The sequence below is a fragment of the Cupressus sempervirens genome, chromosome 5 (assembly GCF_028749045.1).
Source record: "Cupressus sempervirens isolate cs-2001-9-10 chromosome 5, ASM2874904v1, whole genome shotgun sequence".
Taxonomy (NCBI): domain Eukaryota; kingdom Viridiplantae; phylum Streptophyta; class Pinopsida; order Cupressales; family Cupressaceae; genus Cupressus; species Cupressus sempervirens.
In genome coordinates this window covers 939402705-939427719 of record NC_143122.1, presented here as the reverse complement: position 1 = coordinate 939427719, position 25015 = coordinate 939402705, and the positions used below count along the sequence as shown (strand labels likewise).

Here is a 25015-nt window from a genome sequence, read left to right as displayed (position 1 = left end):
AAAAAAATTGCGGGGGTAGCAATTCCCCAACTTAGGAGGTTTATTTGCCATTTGTCATCCATGTAAAATCTAAATTCTTTTAAAAATAAAAATCTTGCCCAAACAAAATTTTAGAAAGAAAACCAAGTTTATCTAGTTTGAATATTTTATATAGTAAATAAAATACTTTATAATAGTTTCTTCATTTACTTAATAATTTGTGGTCTTTTTTCTAATTTTAAAAATATAAAATAAAAAACATGTTAGAATATTTATTTCTTTAATTCTAACTTTTATATTTGGTAGATCTAATGTTGTTTAAAATTTTTTTAACTATCAAATTTTTTAGATACACTTGGTAGTTTTTTTAAAGAAAACCCCTTCCGAAAGACTTTAACCTAAGAGCCATTTTAATACTCTCTATAAAATCAACTTGAGATTAATTGAAAATAACATTTAAAAAAACAAAAACATCTTAATGCTTTGTTCTCTAACTTCAATTTTGTCAAACTACTATTACTCGAAGAGTTTATTCCAACATTTTTTAGGCTGCTAGCACTATTGTACATTTATTACCTTCTTACAGGAGCACTATATAATCTTTTTCCATAACGCACTGTGAAGACAGGCAAGCCCAGTTTTAAAGCACAAAATATATATTTGACAAATTGGCTAACGAGAGGTCATTTCATTTCATGGGATGATTGCTTGTTCTTGACGAGTCTTCGAGGCCGAATCTGGTGTAATGGAACACATTTATTTGTGGGTATGTACGAAATGGATTGTGTGAAGAGGTTTTTGGAATTAATATGAAAATGCAACTAAACAACCGGGGTTGAACCTGATCCGTTCACTTTGCTAGCATCCTATCAGCTTGTGACAAAACGGGATCTTTGAAACAGAGTATGTAGCTGCTTTGAAGAGTAATTGAAAGTCGATTTTCATCCAATGTTATTGTTGTCATCCCTGTTAGACATGTCCAGCAAACGTGGAAGCGTATAGAAGGTACGCTATGTGTTTGACAAAATGCATCACTCAGATGTAGTTTCATGACCTGCAATATTTACGGAATGTGCACATGGTGGTTTTCTTAACGACGCTCTGAAGCTTTTGGAAGAAACGCCTGAAGCAAATGTTGTCTGATGGAACGCAATCATTGTCAGATTTGCAGGGTTGCTTTGTCGGAAAAGCTTTGGAGATTTTAAGCAAATGCAGCAAACAAGCGTCCAAGCAGATAAGTTCACATATGCTAGCAATCTCCAAGCCAATGGTAAAATCAGAGCTATGAAACAGGGTATGGAAATTCATTGACGCGCAGTTGAAAATTGGGTTTTGTCAAGCTTTAGTTTCAAATAGGCCGTTAGATGTGTTAACGCTGAATTTGAAACCATACGGTAGGTACACAAGTTGTTTGACAAAATGCATCATTGAGATATGATCTCACGGAGTGTGATGATTGCAGGATGTGCACAAAGTAGTCTTCTTGAGGAGGCCTTCAGCTTCTTCAAAAAAATGCCTCAGCCAAACGTTGTCGTGTGGAATGTAACCATTGCTCGATATGCACAAAATTGTGTTTGTTGAAAAAGCTTTGGAGAATTTCAAACTAATGCAACTAACCGGCATCCTCCCAGGCTGTGCCCAATTTGGAGTTTTGGAGCAGGGTATGGAGTTCCATCAAACAACAATAAAAAATGGAAATGACGCAAGATTCAGGAATTGGAAAAATAACAGGGAGTGGTTGGATTGAAGAGAATAAAGTGGTATAAGGATTTATCGTAGGATACAGATCGCATTCACAAACATGGGATCTATACAAATTTAAAGAAATTATCCTGGAAGACCAAAGTAGAATAATAGATTCATGCTTCAGATGCACTGACTGGATGACGTTTTATAGCGAGAAATCAGACAATTGTTCACATGGTTTTAAGCGAAAGTCGCTTTTACAGTTCATAATAACAGATTTTATTTCATATTTTTAAAGGAGAGGTTTAATTGCACCACAAATGAAATGTACTTACCGCAGTCTTTGAAAGGAACAACTGCTCTCTGATAGTATATATTCACGACAAGCTTCATTTTATTTTCAGGATTGTTGCAAAAATGATTTCTAGGAGACTGAATGATATCAAACCTGGTGGATAACAGGGTGCATGATATCAAACTTGCTTTGGCACTTGACAACGAATTGGGTATTATTCTTGAACAGAGGAAACAATATGTACCGTATAAAATGATTTACTCTACTAAAACATACTGTATTTGTTAAACTCATGCTTTAGAATACAATGGAAGGGCCATAGCATTGAATTTTATACAAGAAACCTATACAGCAGCTGCCGATTGAAAAGCTTGAAGTGATTGTAGAAGATTGGTAGATTGGAAAGAATGAAAAGGGAGAGTAGTCAAGCGCTAAAAACAATCCAACGTTGGACATGGCAAGGCCAGTATAACTTGATATCGTACATTTTAACAATGCAATGTGATATTGCTGTCGTACTTTTTAACAATACAATGTGATATTGTTATTAGGATTTAACTGTGTGATTTTTAAGTCAAATTCGTTAATTTATGTTTCTATAATTTGCTGGAGTTGATATTGTAGGATCACTCTTAAATGTCACACACTAAGGAAGAAATCAAATTAAGAAAAATAAGTTAATTTTGACTATTTAACACTTGTAGCTTAAGAATCAAAACCTAGTATGTGATGTTTAAATTGTCCAATATTATACTGTTTTCCAGAGATAAATAAGACTCTCCAAAAAGACCTGGAATGTCACCATACCTCGCCACTGGATAAGTGAGTGGAACAAGGGGTACTTGAACTTCCAATCTTAAATTGCTCACCACTTTTCTCATGCTCGGCCTTGCTTTGGGATCTGGATGAGAACACAATAACCCCAATTGGAGAATCCTCTCCATTTCATCTGCATCAAAATTCCCATTCAGCCTCTCATCTGCACCTGTCAGAAGTTTTCCATGGGAATGAAGATCCCAAGCCCGTTCCACGAGCCTCCACCCATGCTCCTCTAGGCGGGAGTCTACCACCCGCCTCCCGCAAGCAATTTCCAAACACACTGCTCCAAAGCTGTACACATCCCACTCCGTGCTGGGCTTGCGCGACACCACACATTCAGGTGCAATATATCCAACTGTTCCTGCTATAACAGTTGACGCACCATTTCCACAGTTACATTCAACCAGTCTTGCCAGCCGAAAATCTCCGAGCTTTGCTCTGAACTCAGAATCCAACATTATGTTACTGGCCTTGATGTCCCTGTGCACCACACGCTCTTTGCACTCCTCGTGGAGATAAACAAGAGCTGCTGCAATGTCAAAAACAATGGCATACCTTTGATTCCAATCCAAACAAACACCCCCAAAAATGTACTTGTCCAGACTTCCCTTTGGCAGAAATTCATAAACAAGAAGCAATTCGCCCTTTTGCTGGCGGTGACACCACCCCAAGAGCTGCACAAGATTACGGTGTCTCAGCTTACTTATAATCGTAACCTCCGAGATGTATTCCTTTTTGCCTTGTTTGGAGCGTTGGGAGATTCTTTTCACAGCTACAACTTCTTTTGAGCCTGGCAGGACGCCTCTGTAAACGTCGCCGAAGCCTCCCCCTCCGAGCTTTTGCTCATGGCTGAAATTATGAGTTGCAGCGCTGAGCTCAGCATGAGAGAACTTGCGCGGTCCTTCCCTAAACCGTTTGTCCATCTCAATGTCTTCCGTGTGATGGCATTTATTTCTCCAATAACACAACCGCACTAAGACCGCAAATCCAACCACCATAGAGAGGCAGGCGAAGACCGATAAAAGAACATGATTGCTCTTCGTGGGAGTCTGCAAATGGTGAGAATTAAATTCCCAAAACAAAACATCGTGCTGTTCCAACGAATGTGCAGTGGAAGCCGAAATGCCGATCTTGATTTTCTGAGGAAGAAACTTTGTGAGGTCAATGGCATACGATAATATTGGTGTCTCTGGTTTTTGTTTGTTGGTGGTAAGAAACACGTGAAGCCTCTTTGCTATGCCGTCATAATCTACCCATGCGTCCAGTTCGCTTTCGGTATGAATATTGATTCGAAACTCGTCCCACAAGGATACATATGCCTGAACAGTAGATTAAGAGCAGAAAAATTGTCATATCATAAAAACTAATAAGGTAAATCGATTTGAATATGAAAAGAATTCCGAGTCCTTTTATGAGCAGATCTACCTTTGAATCAATGCCGTTCACATCGATTCCTATGTGGTTGTCATCTGGGTCGAACGGATCATTTTTGAAATTGTCGAACTCCACGGCAACAATTTGATTGGAAGAGTTACCATCTGTGGTGTGGTTAAAGAGACCGAGCCATTGGCCTGTACAGTTCACTGGCGGCTCAAAGTCGAAAGGGGCGAGGAAGAAGGTAACCCCATCGCCATAGTTGAATGACGCATCATCGCTTGTATGAATTCGAAAGGTAAATTGAGAAGAAAAATTTTCCAGAAAGGAAGAGTTGTCCTCCCAGAGAGAAATTGGTTGGTTGTAAGTCATCCAGGAGAATGTCGCCTGGCTTTCGTCTCCGTTTGAGAGCTGCGCGTAAATAGTTTGAGGCCCTGTGATATTGGAGGGAAGGAAAAATGACATAAAGCTGGCAATCCCTTGCAGGCTGAAATTAGTTTCGGGAGGAAACGTGAAGAGAGGGCTTTGTGCTTGCATTTCACCAGAGACGACATGACCAGCAAATGCAAAGCCAGAGCAGACCATGAACAACAGAGAAGAGATGCTTGCCATTTCGGGCAATGAATTCCTTTCTTCTCTGTTATTGGTGTAAGACGTCTGCTTATATGTTATCAACTCCAATGGATGAAAACCTCAAAATTATCGACGATCAAATCACGGTTTAATTTCAGGACCATTATAAATAAAATAAAAGGCATTTGAACGACTAGGGGAGCACTCCGTCAATTGCTTAGTTATGTCCCCCCTTTTCAATTTCTCGTTCGAAAATAACTTCCACTCGTTTGTCTTTGATTTCTCGTTTCCTCCCAAGCCCAGGTTTTATCATTTAATTTCCTTTAATGAGAGAGAAGGGCCAAAAATTATATTAGATTAATACATTACATGTTATATTGGAAACAATTTAAAATGATAAACTATGAGAAATCTTCTTAATTTGTTAACTAGATTAAAATATTTTACATAGTATTAATTAAATTTAAATTGTTTCTTATTTTTTATTTCTTGAGAGTGATATAGGCATATTCTTTACTTTGTCATAATGTGAGAATTTATATTTCTATTGTATACACACTTGAGAAAATAGTATTCAAATTCCATACAATCAATGGTATTAGAAAAATTTATAAGTATAATTTGTCTTTTCTATATTCAAAAATTTGTAGATATATAATTATGAGAAAAATAAACATAAAATATATCATTTATTATTTTCGAATTAAAGCTTAGCATAACAAAGGATGTACAAGTTGTTAACTTCTAGTTCACAACTATACTTTTAGACTAATCATTAAAATCTTCTGTTTATTTATATACTTTTAGAAATCAAATAAAGTATTAAATTTTTTGAATAAATAAATAAGTTACTAATTACTTTTTTGAAAAAAATTGTATATATTTACTTATGAGATGTGATTTGGCGAGGTAACAATAGGAGACATCATTCCTAATATGAATATTTAGCAATACCACTCTAAAAGGGATTACAATCTAACAAGTTTGCAATTTTCCATACCAAATCTTACCAATAACTCTTTAAGATACTTAGTCAGAGATATAAAATGTCATCTTTAGTATATGTTATATGCAGTCCCATAAAACATTTCATGCTACCAATCATATACATTTAAAATGCACCTTTCATCTCATCAGATTTTTTTCACATGTCTTATCATTTCTACCAAAAATAATATCATCAAAAAATACTTCAATGATTAACAAGCCATCAAAATCAGTTCTCAAATACATATTATTGTCCATATTTCCTTTCTTAAATCCTAAACTCAGCAAGTTATGTTTCAAACCATAAATAAAGTATATGGCTTCAGTTTTCGGCTTACCATTAAGAGTAATAAATCCCTTTCCCTTAATAGGACAAGGTACATTATTACCAACTCTAACTACACCTCCATCATAATTCTTATATTCAAAAAACTTATCTTCGCCATTTGTCATGTGATGTGAACATGCACTATCTACAATGCAATATGATTTTCTTTTCTCAACATGTGACCTAAGTGCATTTTCTTCTTTAACATGAATTTCTTCCTTAATACAAACAAATCCAATTTCATATTCATCATCATAATCTAGAAAATTGTTTTCTTTAACTTCTATCTCATCATCACTCACATACAAACATTCTTTAGGAATATTTGATTTGTAAGGTCTAGATTTCACCTTAGGTTCTCTTTTAGGACATTTGAAAGATAAGTGACCAATTTTCTTTCAATGCCAACAAACAAAAGGATCTTTGTTATTGAAAATACCATCACCTTTAAGTTCCCTTTTTACAATTAGTAATAAAAACTCACCATTTTTCTTCTCTTTTTGCTAAATATTTTCCCAATGACTTGCATAATCTCTATAGCTTCCACCAATTCTTATAATTTTTGTTAGTAATATATTATCTTCATGTGCACTAGCTCTAAAAGTAGTCTCAACTCTAGTAAAAACATCTTTCAATCTACTATTTTCAAAAGATTGTGGTTTCCCAATCAATGTTTAACTCCATTAAAATATTTCATAAGAGGAATAACTTATTCAATAAAAAATTTCTTGTTATCATAAGGAGTCAACGATCTCAGAATCTTTATGATAAACTTCATCTTTTGTTATAGTTCCTACAAAGATTCCTATACCTTTAGTAATCTTAGTTATTCTTCACACATGTTCTGACAATTTCATCTTCTTTATATTCTAACATTCTCTAGCTTAGTTTGCAATTTTGCAACCTCACTTTCTTTGTATGTCCATCACCTTTATATAATCTTTCTAACCTAGTCTAAATATCAGAAGAAATATCAAGACCTTTAACATTAATGAATTCAACTTCTAATAGTGTGCTAATCAATGATTCCCTTGTAATCATATTACATTGGAAAATCTTCTTTTAATCATCCATGCTTGAAGATAGTTTTCTCTCTTCCTTAACCTCAACTTGTGTCATTGTAATCAACCAAAATTCAATACCCATGCATATCAATTGTGCTTGCATCTTATCCTTCCAACTATCATAGTTCTCACCATCAAATTTTGGAGTTTCCTTTTCAAAGAGGACCTGATTCTTCGATACCAATTTTTAAGAAGTAAAGTCCAGACACAACTGGGGGGGTGAGGGGTGGGTGTACCAGTTGTGAAAAAATTAAATATAAATCCAAACATATAAATCTCAACTCTAACAAATTAAACAATGGTGCACAACAAAAGAAAACTATACACCATAACACAATGATTTGTTCACTAGGGAAACCCTTGATCAAAGGAAAACCCGATTGGTACCCAAATATAATAAACTAATAAATAAGTTCCTTGTGAAAGGATGTGACACTATTAGGAGCTAATTATAGTGCATGTAGTACAACAATCCTTCTTAGAGGAAAAATCATTTTTATGAGATGTTGAACCCTTGTTAGAAGGCTCTAACCATGTCAAATTTTTATAGAGAAAAAAAAATAGACCCATTGCCTAAATGTTCCAACAACTATGAAGATTATAATTTAGAATAAAAAAATCTAAATCAAATGAATTGATTGATCTACAACTTACTTGCCAAAGTAGTTCATTTAAAGCTCAACTCAATCGACCAACTCAATCTCTGCTCATGCAACATGTACATGATACTATGACGATGAATCTCAACCAAGGAAAAAAACTTTCCTTTATACCCTCACAAATAACTAATCAGGCAGGCCTATTAAATCTTCCCTAAAGTACAATTAATTAAATATGACCATGCTAAGGCATACACACTCCGTAAGCATCATTGTAAATATTATATTAAGGTTACAATACATTAAAATATAATTATATTATATTTTACAATGATAACCAATAGATATGCTCAACACAATTGAATGTCATTAAAGCATACTACACATTTCACAATAACAATCTTTCTAGAATAATCTCTTAGCCTTGCTACTATGAACATAACCGTACAAGAAATTTTTCTACCACGATTTAAGCTTACTGACATTATTTTTATTTTTCCAATATGACACAACAAATATGCTACCAACTACCTCTAAGATTATTTCCTGTACAGTGGTATGCTACCAATCTTTACCAAACATAATTTAACTTATCCATAACTCAACATACAATCCAACAAGCATATAAACGATATCTATACTCATCCTCCAATACAAGTCTAAGCTCGCATATATTAACCTATTAGGTGCTAACTTCACTATGCTAACAATCACTCAGTGATATACAAAATTTATGTCTTTTATGACCGCATAAACATATGTTGTCATCAATGAAAGAGACTTTATCAATAAAACACATAAACAATACATCTAAGTGCCAATAAAACCTCCATTTCTAATAGTTTTGAGAGCATTCCATATTTTATAATATCAAATAGCAAGTCAAATAGAATTGAGTGCTTCAATTTTCTCATAGTTAGATTGGTGCACGAGAAAATCCATCCTAGAAGCATCATTTGAATGTCCTAAGATGTCCTAATTTCATTTTGGGTCGATGTGACCAATTTCATGTAATAAAGATCCATTGTAAGACAAAATGGCAAGGTAGCAAACTCTATAAACCCCTTGGTCAACAAATCAAAATAATAGCCTAGGATAAGTTCTTAGGTGTTTTAGGTCCAATGGGTTCATTTGGGATCCATAAAAATGTTGCAAATCTAACTTTTTTAAAAAGTTGCATTTTGCAACAAATTGTGCAAGTCACCCAACCAACTCCTACAATGGATACAATGGTTTCAAAATCAGTTGGGGATATTGGTTGAGGCCTATTTACCATAATTGGAATCAAATCCAAGGAGATCTGATTGTGGAATTAAGATTTTTGGTGAATCAATAAAACTTGTAGTTCAGTTTTCTTGTGATTTATGTTTATTTATTTTGTTATGGTAGATCAATTGGATTGGTACTAGTGAATGAATGTTATGATTGGAAATAATCATGAATAATATTTCAAATCAACTTGATTTTAAGCCTTAATCAATCTATACAAGGGAGAAAACTCAAACCCTCTACAAAGTGCCTAGGAATTGAAGGAATAATAAGGGTTTCAAAAAAAAATGACCCTAAGTTGGGATTCCACCATAGGATAAAAATGGTATTTTGGGGAATGAGATTTAGGTAATTAACCTATCAAATTACATAAGTAGAGACTTGGATGAAATAAACAACCATTTTTAGTGCAAAGCCCTAGGCTAAACATCTCTTTGTGTTTAACCCTTGTTTTAAGGAATTGAGTATGTATAATATCCTTGGGAGTGGATAAAGCCCATATATAGTTGTAGATAAAGTGTAAATTGAATTCCGTTCACATGTTTCAACCATTGGTTCAATCCTTTGAAGCCATGGGTGAAGAGTTCCCTCTTTAGGAGGCCTAATTAGCCCTATTAGGCCTAATTGTGAGCCTAATTGGTTTGGTGACAAAGAAGTAGAGCCATAACATAGGACTTTGCAATCCAAAAAAAATCTGAAAGGGTATCCCAAAAGGTGGTTAGTTATAGTGATCCTTTGGAAGTTATAAGAGTTGTTTCTCAAAAACCTCGTTTGGAGGGCTACTTGATGACTAGATCTAGTAGGCCTAAAAGAAGGTTTAGAACTTAAAGGATATAAGAGATTATGGAACCTATTTATTTGATTGTAATTAGGTTTCTCAATACTTATTGAAACCTTTAAACTCACTAGTGTCAAGGGTTATATATTTTCACACTTCTTTGAGTGAAAACCAAGTAATCAAGGGGATTCTATCCAAGGAGAAAGGATGAAAGAAGGAAGGAACATGATATCATCTTGGAAGGTGATGCTTTCCAAGGTCAAGGAGGTGTAACTTCTTGAAGACTATGAAATTCAATGTCATAGGAAAAGACAAAGTTTGAGACAAAAAGAATTGGATGTGTGTAGTTACACTAAGGAATTCCAAAGGTTTTGCTTGAGGTTCAATACCACATAACCTAAAAGTGTGAAAGTGGCCAAATATCTTAATGGCCTAAGGATGGACATACAAGATGAATTGAATCTCTATTGTTCCCCTTGTTTCGTTTGAGTGTTTCCACAGGGTCAAGAATGAGAGAGAGAAGTGGAAGACAAAGAAGAAAGAAAAAGAGCCACTTGTTAGAAAGAAATATTTTAGGCATTGTTCCCACCTTTGAGGGATCACATTCTTGTTGGAGTTTTCTATCATTCTTGTGGCCATGGGATCATGATTATAGATTGGTTTTTAGGTTGCTACTTGAAAATTGATATGAGGAAAGTTGCCACCTCAACTTTTTTTCACCCCTACAACTTGCAAAAAGGTCAATAAACCTAGAAAAAGGGCTCAAACAACAACAATTAGATAAAGTTTTAGTCAAGAAAAGAGAAACACCAAATAGATATTAGAATAACCCAAATACAAGGTCCCATCGGGTGTTCCAAAAATCTATGCAGTTAAATATAAGCATATGAATATGAAGCCAAACGACACATTCAATGTAAACAAATCAGATACAAACATATATGAAGGACAAATGAAAGCATATAAAAGAGAATGCAAACCACTAAGAATCATGTAATGTCCCCACTATTAGGGTTAATTTGGGAACAAGTAATACCTATAAAACAATTGTTAGAATCCAAACAATAATAAAACTAACTATATTATTCTACCCTCTAATTTAACCCAATCTTGAAGACATCTCCAAATCGGGCTTCCTAGCTTATAGCTACCTCGTCATCTTCCTGGGAGCACACCCCTTAAGATTCTTCTTCGATGAGACATCCTTTATCCAAGGCCAATTACATATGCATATGTTGACATCATTAAAATATTCTAACACATGGAGATTATCTATTGATTCTTGGCCATGGTGGTTAGATGGAGATCTTAACATATCACATACCCCATGCTTTGAGTCTCATTAATCTCCATGGTGCTAACCCCATAACTTAGCACAATATTATGCAATTTCATCTATTCCTCATATAAGGAATTATAGAATATATTCAGATTATTCAATAAGTAAAAAAATCATATTAATCCTATATATAAAACAATAGTAACATATCCCTTTCTTACGATTCTCTAACCTCCTAAGAAGTAGTATAGAGTTTTGCGGGATGTTTATCTATGCTATTTTAGGTCACACAAATAGAAGGGATAACTAAGAAATTAAGGAATCTCCAATGGTTTTGATGGAAAAGGGAAATACTAAGGGAGTAACGCCCATCTTTGTCCTCTTGGTATCCCCTGAGTAAGGTTGTATTACTATGGCTTCAGCCTCTTGCTTATTCAAAAAAAAAAAAAAAACAACAAAAAATTATCATTTAAATGGCTTTCATTTCTAAATATAATAAATTCAATATATATTCATAACTTATCATAGCTTATATATTTCATTTATAATATTCTATATATATAATATAACACCTATCTTCAAAACATAATTCTTTGTTTTATATAAGAATGAAATCCTTCTCACACACAAATCTCTTTTTAATTAATTAATAATCCACATAATAATAATTCTCTTAATAGTCAACAATCCACATAACAATAATTTATGGTTAATATATATAATAATTCTCATGCCAATAAATAAATCATGTAAGTGAAATTAATCCTATGATGACGAGGAACATTAATTATTTCTAAAATATAAATACTTACTTGCCTTATTAATTACTATTGCATATCAAGGAGCTAAAAAGAGATTACAAATAAGTTCACAGTATCAACAAAGCAAAAAAATAACACATTAGTTGGAGCGAAGAGTTTACTACATATTACATCACTAGAAAAGACACTACATCATATAAATTAGTAACACTATATTACTCTTTCTCTTCACCACTAGACTTCGAAGTAGTGAGCCTTAGAGGAGAACCTGCATAAATGTCATGTCTTGTCTTATTAATTCCTTTCCCACTACCTCTATATTCCCTTCTCTTTTTGGATTTTCCTTATTTGTTTGTTTTACTTAATATTCAAATATTACTTATGTTTTCTTCCTTTCAAAGGTAGTGCTTTTTATTTATTTTTATGTTCTATCTAAAGACCACATAATTCCAAATATTTTCTCTTTGTCCTAATTGTTATACCTTTCAATGATTATCTTGTTACCGTGCCTCTCTTGTCCCATCAGAGACTTTAATAAATATGTTGGCAAACACTATTTTGTGCGGTCAAATCCTTTTTTTTATTAATTTGTTATTATGTTCCACTTATGTTATCAATGTGTCATTATAGTAAATCAATATCTTTGATGTTACTTAGTTGATATGTTAGCAATACTTTATTATTATTTTAATGATAAATCTTGAATGGTAAATAAATATAATTTGATAGAAATTATAAAATGGAAAATATTATAATTATTTGAGTACTTTTTTATGTTGGTTTAAATAATTAGAAAGATAATTAATACACATATATTTATTGAAATTTATATCTAATCTTAATAAGGGGATATGACAGTCCTCTCTTCTTAACATTGCTTCTCCTCAAACAATTTTCAACTTTTGTATGATTTTACATTAGCTACATTCCACAAGATGGCATGAAGGATTCTTTGATACCACTTGTCCCCACTATTAGGGTTAACTTGGGGACAAGTAATACCTAAAAAATAATTGTTAGAATCAAAACAATAACAAAACTAACTATATTATTCTACCCTCTAATTCAACCTCAATCTTAAGGATGTCTATAGATTGGTCTTCCTAGCTCACAACTACCTCACCATCTTCCCCGGAGTGCACCCTTTAAGATTCTTCTTGAATGAGACATCCTTTATCTAAGGCCAATCACATTGCATATATTGGCATCATCAGAATATTCTGGCACATAAAGATTATCTATTGATTCCTGGTCATGGTGGTTAGATGGAGATCTTAACATCTCACATACCCCATGCTTTAAGTCTCATTAATCTTCATAGTGCTAACCCCATAGGTTAACATAATATTATCCAATTTTCCCTATTCCTCATATAAGAAATTATAAAATACATTCACATTATTCAATAAGTAAAATAAACATATTAATCCTATATATAAAACAATAAAAATATTCATTTGAGTGGCTTTCATTTCTAACTATAATAAATTCAATACATATTCATAACTTGTAAATTTCATTTATAATTTTCAATATATATATATAAACACAAATCTTCAAAACATAATTCTTTGTTTTATATAAGAATGAAACAATATAAATAAATAAATAACAAATAATCCACATAATAATATTTTTTGGTCATGCTAATAAATAATCCACATAGGTCAAATAAATCCTATGATGACAAGAAACAACAATTATTTCTAAAATATAAATACTTGCTTTATTTAATCCTTTCCCACATGCCTTTATATTCCGTTCTAATTTGGATTCTCCTTATTTTTTTGCTTTACTTAATATTCAAATATTACTTATGTTTGCTACCTTTCAAAGGTCATGCTTTTTTTTTTTTCTTTTTTTTTAATGTTCAATCCAAAGGCCACATAATTATTTGCCTTCCTTAATATGCTTAGAATATTCTAAATATTTTCTCTTTGTCCTAATTGTTATACCTTTCAATGACTTTTTTTCCATGTCTCTCTTATCCTATTGAGGACTTTAATAACTAGCAGTTGTACGCTTTTGTGATGTAATAATTAAATTATTAATAATTTTTAATTTAAATAACTTAATATTTACTAAGATCTTTTAAATAGATTAATAAATATTATTTATTTAAATTCAATTTATCAAATATGAAAAAAAATCATTTAAAAAAATCCCATAAAAAATTATTATAAAAAATTAATAAGAGACATACAAAAAAATAATATGAAAAATTAACAACTCTCTAACAAATATTCTATTGACAAAATAAATTATAGAAACTAAGAAATATTATTTAAAGAAAAAACTAAAATAATATAAAAATAAATTAAAATAATTCAAAAACAGAAACCTAAATCATTTTAAAAAATCAATAGTTAAATAAATTGAGATTCTACCATGAGCTAATATGGAGATCACAAGTAATTATTGTTTAAATAAATAGGAAAAGAAAAAATAGTTAAAAGTGGAGATTTAAAATATAATCTTATGTGAATAAATTAGATTACTAATAATTTTCAATTTAAATAATATAATATTTACTAAAATATTTTAAATAGATTAATAAATATTATTTATTTAAATTCAATTTATCAAATATGAAAAAAAAAAAAATGATTTAAAAACACCCCATCAAAAAATCTATTATGAAAAATTAAATAAGAGAAATACAAAAATATAATATGAAAAAATAGTAACATCTCTAACAAATATTCTATTGACTAAATAAATTATAGAAACTTAAAAATTATATTAAAAAAAAAACTTATATAAAAAATAAATTAAAATAATTTAAAAACTAAAATATAAATCAATTTTAAAAATCAAAAGTTAAATAAATAGAGATCACACCATGAGCTAATGTGGAGATCACAAGTAAATTATTTTTAAAAATAAATAATTTTTTTTTTAAAAAAAAAAGTGGAGATAACAACTAATAAATATTAAAACAAGAGTTACATGTGGAGTGAGATAAAAATCGGCCGATAAATAATTAACAGGAAGGATTTATAGTTTTTTGGCCAAACTAATAGCTTTTATGTCAAAAACTCAAATTTCGGAAACAGAGTTCTCACAAATAGCCTATTGACTAAAATATATTTTCAAACGTTGTTTTGAGCAGTCATATCCTTTTTTTTTATTAATTTGTTAGTATGTGCAACAAGCTTCAAGATGGCTTCAACAATGAATATGAAGGATTTCAAGCTATGGAAGTGTGGATAAGATTTGACATTATGAGGGCATGGTTGATGATTTTGTTGCAAAATGGAGCACTACAAATTTAGCATGAAAATGTGGATGACTTTTCAGAGGGGAAGGGTACAATTTATAGGAAAGGGGTGATGAAATGGATGACCAAGATGCAATGTTGAGGAATGGTGAGGGAGGGCTAGGAGAGAGGATAAGAAAATTGGAGGTAAAGTGGGGGGACAAAGGAGTTAGTAGGGGGATCACAGATAACTTAAAGAAACCCCTCCTTGGAAAAAAGTATAAAATTTTGGTGAATCAAACATTAGTTCATGGGGAAAAAATTAATTTCTATTGGTGATTTATTTTGTTTGAGTAGGAAAAAAATTAATTTTATTCACAATTTTTTTCAATCGTATGAAAATTCTATAAAATCATAGTGAATCTTTCATTATTGATGAAAATAATAGAGAATAGTACACATACCTAGAAACCATGATTTTAATATTATTATATGGAGTCTAGTTAATTTTTAAACTTGAAGGATAAATTTAGTCCACTTTTATTATTACAATTTCCCTCCAAATTATTGAATGGTGGTTTAGGGGCAGCAACCCTATTATTTATAACCTTTGGATGATCCTAAATCAATGGCCTAAATTATATTTCAAGCTAAACTTTTAAAAGGATACCAAGATTTAAATAAAGTCCCAAAAATAAAGACACATGCCCCCAATCAAATCTATTTTAGGCCAAAGTGAGAAAGGATAAAAAAATTCATGGAAAGTCCATGAAATAGAGACACATGCCAAATCTATGTACTTAAATATATAACTTAAATTTTTACCAATTTTTTTCTTATATGGTGATAGATTAAGACAAGTCTTGGAAATTGTAGGTGAAAATATTTAATTTAGTGCATAGAGAAATTAAATTCCATTGACGAAGTCATCACTAATACAAATACTTTTGTAATATTATTGGTGAATGGCCTAAGAATGAGACCCATTTTTTGTTAAGTAGAGGTGACATAGCCACCCCAAAAGTCCAAAAACATTAGCCAAATTTGAGGTCCCTATTAAGTGAGATTAGCCAATTGGAAAATATTAGACACTAAAATTATCCTTGAGGGGGATGGGCATGTAAGAGATGTGTAAGGGGAATTTGAGGTTGACATTAAGGTAGTTAGGTGGGAGTGTAAGGGATATGAGTGTTGGGACATGAGGGTGGACTTTGGTTTGGGTTAGGATTTCTTAATCCATACTTAAAGTTGTACAAATGTTTAGGGAGTGATTAGTCTTGGGTAGGGGTGGATTAGGAGGCAAGTGGGCTTGTTTGGAAAATGCAAGGAAACGGGTTGGTTAGATGAGGTTGATTAGCTAATTAAGATGGCTTAGCATGGGTGAATGGGTTGGTTTGAGTTTGAACCTCTGGATTTCAATTGGGTTAAGGGTTTGGGCTAAGGTTTGAGGGATTAAATAATATATTTAATGAAGAAAGGAAGAAAAGGGGATTAAAATAAACATGCTTGTGTAATTATCCAATTCAATATAAGAATAAAAGTTTTAATTAATAAATTAGACTATAGGTTATCATTTGATCATCAATTGGACTATATTCAATTAATTGAATTAATTAACTAGGGGATATCATAACTTAATTAAATATTAATTACTTAATCAATATTGCCCTAGGAGATCAATTTATATAAATGCACGTAGAAAAGGACGAACAAAGCAGTCGATACTTTAGCGAATAAATCACAAAATGAAAAAAAAGCAAAGTGTTCAGCAAAATCCTCCTCATCGGATAGTGAATGGAAAATGACAAAGTATACTATCTATGTTGCTTCCCCCCTCAAATCCAACTTGTAGATCAAGTACTCAGTTCCCATCTCAAATTCGTTCGGAGCCCTTAATGAGCAGAAGCAATTGAATAAATAGAAGCCACATACATTAAGGTTTTCTCCTACCAAAGCCACAAGTAACTTAGTGTATTCCTTTAAAAAAAGAAATGGAAAAACTTATGAGGCAGGGAATGGCAGAAAGTAGTACATGATGTCTCCCACTCAGCTAACCCCGTGCTATGCCTACCATGAGGAAAATTGCATCATTCAAAATAGTTTTTAGTCTGATTATGGAGATATCCCATGCTCTTCAAACTGGTTGGGGATCCTTAACTATCATCGCATCATTTTTTCCACGACAAGCTTGGACAACCAAATCAAGTTTTTCAATCTTACCAAATACTCACGCCATAATAGAAATGAGTTTTTCTTTAAACATATAGGGTTTCTCTCATAAGATTCTCTACATCTCCTTCACCCCAATAAGACCCAACTTAAGAGGAATGATAACCCTAATTTTTTATCTCCACACTTGTCTCCTACTTCATATGTTCCACCCCATCATAGTAATCTCTAAATAGCCTCCCAAATCTTCCCTTGTCCCATTCCCCCCCATCTTTGATGATAAAACCTTTATCATTAGTAATCAGGAGAGCGAATATCAATGACAAGAATGTCAAAAGTTGTGCATTTTTTCATACTAGAATGGTCTAAAATATGAACTGCTCAATCTCACTAATTGGTTATAGAAATTATGCTAGAATCAAGTAAGTATCTCTCACCATTTAGATAGATTATTATATATTCATTGTAGTAATGAATTTGTTTTTTATTTTTATTTTATTTTTGTCTCTAATTGTTTCTTTAAAGGTTATGTTGTTACATTTTTTGATTGGATTCTAGACCGTAAGGAAGGAATGTTAGATCTCATAATTCCAACTTGGTTTATCCTCCAATCCCTCCCTCTAGAACTATTATAGTTGGAGATTATTAAGAAATTAGGATCATCCATGTGAGATTTGATAGGAATGGACTCCTCCTTCCATTCTTGCAACAATATAAAACTACTGATTAAATGCAAGATTAATAACTTGGATTCCAATCAGATAAAAGTAATTACTAAGAGAGCTATGTACATATTAAACTTTCATAAATATGAAGGAAAAATCTTAGAATCCATAAGATTAGATGATAATAGGAAAATTACATTCAAAACACTGCAACTCACTGTAGATCTTAATAGTATGTTTCCCATGCTTAATATAAGGACCCATATAGAGTCCCAAAAGGAAGCTTCAATTAAGAAATATGCAACAAAAAGTTATTAGGAGCTATTGATTCATTTAGATTTAAGTTACAAAGAGGGGGCAACTAGGAGAGATAAGGTCATAACGACAAATCCATTATCGACAGCCAAATACAATATCTCCTTAGAAACAAAGAAGGCTCAAAAGAAAGATCTAGAGACTAGGCAAGTAGATAAGATAACAGATAATTAGAAGACCAAAAGAAGAAATATGCAACGTTAGATAGTAACAAAGGAAAAAGTAAGGAATCAGAAATGGGGGTATGCAATAAAATCTGAGTTACACCAGAAGGGCAGAGTTCTAGTAGAAAGCAAAGATCTATAGATGATAAGAAGGATAATACTACTAACAATCAAGATTTGGATAACATACAATCATAGGGATTAATTACTAATAATAGAAATATTAAGGAATCTCCAAAAATAACCAAGAAGATCAAGAAATTAAGTAGTCCAATTGCAGAAGCAAATTTATTAGAAAATATAGAGAAACAACATATTGAGAAGCTACTAGATAGGGTATCAATATAGAAGAACAAGAAAAATTCCTTTTATTTGAAAGGGAAGAGGCATAAAATGGGGAGGTTAAGAATACAAAAGTGGACCCTGGATCACTACAACATTAGACTAGAAAAGATGGGAAACAAATTGATACTATAAATAAAGATTCATTCAATAGGTTGTCTAAGTTTTGGCAGACTCCTCCACCTAAATCCAACTCTCCTCTTTTTCTTGAAAGTAACCATAAGGACAAGAGCAATGAACAAATTAGAAAGACCACTGTCACTAGATTTTCAAGAATTTCTACATAGGGATTTGAGAAGGGATGAAGAGCTAGAAAGTTTGAACCTTACCAAGTTTGAAGCAGAAAATCTAGACATGTTAACTAAAGAATTAATTCAAGTTTTCAGCTTTGAAAATATAGAGAGGAGTAGTGATACTCAGAAATAGAATCTAATTCAGAGAGTCTTAAAATTAGGAGGAGACAGTTATTCCTATGAAGACTTAAAAAGAGATTTTTTAAAAATAGAAAGAGATGATATAGGTAGGGAAGCTACACAAATAGATGAAGACACACTAATGACAGAGCAAGGTGAGGATTTTGAGGGGAATGATCTACCAAGAAACTACCATATGTAGAGGACATGTCTTCAAATCAGATAAACATAGCTAAACAATTATTACAAGAATTGGAAAGTGAAGATATGGAAAGGAAAGAAGGAAGCCAATCAGATATCTCTTTAATTGTGCAAAAGAACATTGAATAGCTAGGTATACAGATGAATTAGGAAGGAATGAAATCACCTTTGTATGGTAAAATGAAATCCAAAAGATGAAGAAAATCCCTCAAAGAACTCAGAGAAGCAGATGGCCAAGCCAATGAGCAACAAAAGATCAGTCAACTATTTAACATTGGGAAGGGGAAGTTCCTTCCCAAGGAAGCATGAAAATCACTACGTGGAATGCTAGGGGCTTAAATGCGCCTAGCAAAAAAAGAATACTAAAAAAAAACCTAAAACTATTTGAATATGAAGTTATTTTATTACAAGAAACTAAATTAAATAAGATAGAAGGAACAAAGTTAGGTAAGAAATTAGGTAGCTAGATTATTAGTCTACAAGAATCAAATGGGGCATCTGGAGGTTTAGGATTCATATGGAATCCTAGGAAAGTATCATTGGACATTATAAACTCAAATAACAACTAGATTAGCAGCATAGTTAAAATCTTTAAAACCAAACTTAAGTTTATTTTAGTAAACATATATGGGCCAATATACAATTTAGATTAAAAAAATTGATATGGGATGAAATAAGCACATTTATTAACAATTATAAAAATAACCTTATCCTATTAGGTGGAGACTTTAATACTATTCTAAACTTAAATTCAAAATTTGGAGGAATCCAACATATCTCTCAAGCAACTAAAGATTTTAAAAAGTGGGTTGTTCTTCATAACTTGATCGAGATCCCTTCTAATAATGGGAATTTTACATGGAACAATAAAAGAAATAATTTTACCTTTATAGCGGAGAAACTAGATAGGTTTTTCCTTAAAGGAGATTTGGGAGAACTCAATGTTAATATTCAATCATCTATTCTTCCAATTGCAGGGTCTGATCATTTCCCAGTAAGAATTGAATTCTTCGAGCTATGTAAACTAGTTAGAAACCCTTTCAAATGCAAGAAAATGTGGATTTTAGATCCTAATTTCCTTGAAAAAATTAAAGAATGGTGGTTGCAAGGTAATTTTAAAGGATCTAAAATGCTCTCTTTTTTTTCTCAAAAATGAAAATGCTTAAACAAAACATCCTTTGATGGAATAAGGATCATTTCAATAATATATTCAAAGAAAACTTGGAAATTGAGGAAAGATAAAAAGAACTAAATCAAGAAGTCATCAAGAAGGGTATGAATAATGATAACTATCTTTTAGAAAAAGAATTACTTGATAAACAAGAGATCATATTATCCAAAGAAGAAGTTTTCTAGAGGCAAAAGTCAAGAGAGAGACAACTAGATTAGGGAGACCAGAACATGAAATTCTTCCATAATTCTACCCTTCAAAATAGAGCCAAAAGAAAAATAACCAAAATTAAAAACCACTTGGGTATTAACATTGAAAATTCAGAAGAAATTTTTGAGATTTTTGTAAGGCATTTTCAAGAAACTTTAAATAACTATGATGGTTCAAATAGGGTAGCTCAATATAAAATGCTTGAAGTGATTCCTAACTTAGTCTTAGTAGAAGATAGTAAAGCTCTAAATAAACCTATCTCCTTGGAAGAAGTTAGATTGGTGGTATTCAATATGAATTTTGACAAGTCTCTAGGTCTGGATGGATTCCAGGCCTTCTTTTACCAAAAATGTTGGGATATTATAGGTTCAGATCTTCGAAAAGAAATTGAAGCATCAAGAAACAATGGTTCATTATTAATTGAAATCAACCATATCTTTCTTGCTTTGATCCCTAAAAAGGAGGATCCAAAAAGTCTAGGGGATTTTAGGCCCATAGCATTGTGTAATACTATTTATAAAAATCTTTTCCAAAATTGTAGCAAATAGACTTAAGTTAATTCTTCCAAAAATAATATCTAAAGAACAAATAGGTTTTGTTCCAGGTAGATCAATTCTTGATGGAATAGTTATTATTCAAGAAACATTACATTAAACCTACAAAAAGAAAGGGGCAAGTATGTTCATGAAATTAGATATTCAAAAAGCTTATGATATGGTCGACTGGAGGTTCCTTTGCAAAAACTTAGAAGCCTTTGGTTTTTCCCATCAATGGATCAATCTCATATTTCAATGCATTTCTACAATGTGAATGTCATTTCTCATTAATGGGACCTTTGAGGGCTTTTTCAAAACTTCAAGAGGTATTAGGCAAGGAGATCCCTTGTCCTTGTTTCTTTGTATCATTATGGCGGAAGCTTTTGGGAGAGCACTTACTAAAGCTCACACTAATAGGAAAATTAAGGGTATAACTGTAACAAACAAAATTTTGAACATTACTCATCAACAATATGTAGATGACATTATTCTGCCTAGTGAGAGCACAACTAATGGGACTTTAAATATCAAGGCTATCATCCAACAATACATAGCAGCATCGGGTCAAAAAGTGAATGCTATGAAATTTGAGAATTTTTTTTATCAATACTAAACCGGAGATCAAAGAGTAGATCTATCATATAATGGGGTATAAGAAAGGGAAATTTCCTTGCAAATACCTTGGTATTGATTTAGAGAAAGGTACAAAATTTAATAAAGCATGGCAGAGTATTATGGAGAAAATGGAGACCAGGATTGGTGGTTTGAAAGATAAGTGGCTTTCAAAAGTTGGCAAAATTATTAAGATTAGTTTAGTTCAACTTACCCACTATCCTATCTTTCATTACCCAAGTTTATTAATCAGAAGCTTGAGGCAAGACTCAGAAACTTCCTCTGGAATGATTGCAAGGACTCAAAAAAATGGGCTCTAGTAAGATGGGCTAATATATGTAAGCCCAAATTCGTTGGAGGCTTAGGCATTAAAAATTTAAGATGGAAAAATGAAGCATTAGGGGCCAAACTAGTATGACATCTCTTTGTTGAAAGAGAGAATAAATGGGCAAAGATTATGTACAATGAGTATCTTAATGTAGAAAATCCTTTCTCAATTTCCAAGATGAAGAGCCTTCCCAAATGATCAGAGAGTTGGAACTTTATGGTTAAATGTCATCCCCTTGTTAGAAAATATCTAACTTGGGATACTGGTAAGGGTGATGAAGCCTTATTCTAGGAAGATTCATGGGATGGGCATCCCCGGTTAGATAGTAGTAAGATTCCAAGGGCTCTTAAAGAAAAATTAATCAATCTATGGGGAAGCAAGGTCAGTAATTACAAACCAAAAATATCTATGAATGGTAGCACTAGATGGATTTGGAAACCTCTAAAGGATATAGATGTGGAACTGACAGCAAAAAAGTTATATGAACAGATTATACAATGTAGGAAAGTTAAGCAGCTTGAAAGGAATGACAAGCTCATTTGGATGACATCAAATGATGGTACGTATAGTGTGAAAAATGGATACAAATCCCTTATTCATTCATAAACCTAGGATGAAGTGGAAATTCTGCTTAATTTTTATTGGGACTCATCTTGTCTACCTAAGGCAGGTTTCTTTTTAGGGCTGACATTTCAAAATAGGATCCTGACGGTGCATAGATTTTGTAAAAAAGGTTTTGAAGGTCCCTCTAGAGGCATGTTATGTAAACAATTCAGCAAGGACATTGATCACATCTTATTTTATTGCCCCTACTCACAAGTTTGTTGGGATTGGCTCAAACATATGTTAGGCTAGCCCTCTCCTATGCCTATATCATTTTGATCTCCTCAAATGCTGACCTACTAATCTTTGTAAAGGTATCTATAGAAAATTATGGAACGTTTGCCCGTCCATCTTCATGTGGGAAGTTTGGAGAGAAAGGAATAGGAGAATCTTTTGTGACCAGGTTCTGCAGCTAAAAGAGCTTATAAAGAAAATAGAAGCAAGTATTGTCAAGACTGCAAATGCTCATCTTAGGAACTCCAAGAAAGAAGAAGGATCATTCTCAAGTTGGGATGGATATATTAAAACAAAATGGACTAACTTGATTAATCCCCTGCTTAAAAATTTCAAGAAGAGCAAAGAGGCAAGGGAAAGTTGTAGATAGACCCCCCCTTCGGTAGGATGGGCAAAGCTTAACTTTGATGGGGCTGTTAGAGGTAACCCAGGTATAACAAGTATTAGTTGCATTATTACTAATGACATAGGTAAGTGGATTGCTAAAAAAGCTAAATCTATCAATCCCACTACCAACAATTTGGTGGAGCTTGAAGCACTGGAAGAAGGACTTCAACTCTCCCTAGAATTAGGTTTATCTAATATCATCATCGAAGGTGATTGCCAAATCATTTTTAGTGCAATAAGGAAAAGAGTTATGCGTAATTGGGTTCTTAACTCAAAACTAGAAAAAGTCCTTAGTTTCCTTGACCAGTTTGCAGATATTCAGATTTGTCATATCTTTCAAGAAGGTAATCAGAAGGTAGACCGACTGGAAAATAAGGGAGCTGATGGTGGGAATTTTTTGGAAATCAATACCCATTTTTCAAGAACAAAGCTCTAGTCTTCCCAATGTATTTTCAATTTACGTAATCTATATAATCAATATTATATTGCTTAGGAGTTTCGTAGGTCTGTTATTACCCATAGCCTAGGTAGTGTAGGTTTCTTAATTCTTTCCAAGTTATCCTATATTATCGAACCAGCCTATAACATATACTATAAGCTGTAATCAACTATTATAGGCTATCATGTAGTATAGGCATTGAGAAGATTTATAAATCATGAAATTGTTAGAAAGCATTTTCATAATTCCTTAGTGGATTAGGTTTAAGTTTAGTTTAGCTATTTATAGTAAAGAGAGTTATAATGGTAGACTCTCTAAAAAAAGAATCTTTTATCTCTTGTTTAGCTATTTTATGGACTACTACCAAGGTTTTTTTAGTAGGTTACTCCATTGTCTTCAAATTATGGTGTCTCTCTCCTCAACATCATGGATGTCTCTAGGTGACGTTAAGATAATGATTTGGATGATTTAGGCTTGTGTCTTGGACCTTTTAGAGCCTTCATAGAGTTTCCCTTTCTAGTTTAAATTCATTTTGGGATCCATCACTATCATTTCATTCCCTTATTTTAAACTAATTTTATCTATGTTTTTCATGCTTCAGAGGTGCGTATGATGGCCTTCTATGGCAATGTGAAGCTAGAAAGGTGGAATTAGATGCTTAGACGAGTAGATGGGATGATAAGAATTGCGGTGAGTAGGGCCCTAGGTGAAGGTTTTTTCAAATATGACTTTTCATGGAGGACTAACAAAAATATCATAGGAACCTTTAACAGGTGCATGGCCAGGGCGAGAATCAACAAATGGGATATGGTGAGACTCTATAGGAACATATTTGATCCTATTTGGACTAGAGGCCTAGAATAGGCAATAATGAGTTTAGATGAGAAGTTCAGAGTTCCCCTCCTTGAAATGTATATGGACCATCCCCTAGGGAGATTTGATTTGGCTATTGTACCAAGGCATCTTACGTTGGTAATTTGTGATCTTATTGCCTTCAACCAAGTGTGGCCAAAGATGGAAACCAACATACAATTCCTCTTCAGATGGAGAGGGGTAGTGGTAGATACCAGTAAGGAATGGCTCAAAAACTATCTTGGCTTGTTTAATTCCTGCATCCATCCTAGAGTGGAATTGGGTAATCTAGATGCCCTGGAGTTCTGCACCCCAAATATTGAGAAGTCTAGTAGGGAAAAGTTCTACTTTGAACTTCCTCCTCATTTCTAGCTGGTACACCCT

At 32.6% G+C, this 25015-nt stretch overlaps 1 long non-coding RNA gene and 1 pseudogene across 1 annotated transcript; one reads left to right on the top strand and one right to left on the bottom strand.

Moving 5' to 3' along the window:
• Positions 1-559: 559 nt before the first annotated feature.
• On the top strand, positions 560-2163 carry LOC149559053 (uncharacterized). The gene is made up of 3 exons (XR_016364324.1): positions 560-984; positions 1143-1273; positions 1442-2163. It is a non-coding gene; the product is annotated as an uncharacterized LOC149559053 (long non-coding RNA).
• Positions 2164-2623: 460 nt separating this feature from the next.
• Positions 2624-4765, bottom strand: LOC149559052 (L-type lectin-domain containing receptor kinase IX.1 pseudogene; annotated as a pseudogene).
• Between the last annotated feature and the right edge of the window lie 20250 nt (positions 4766-25015).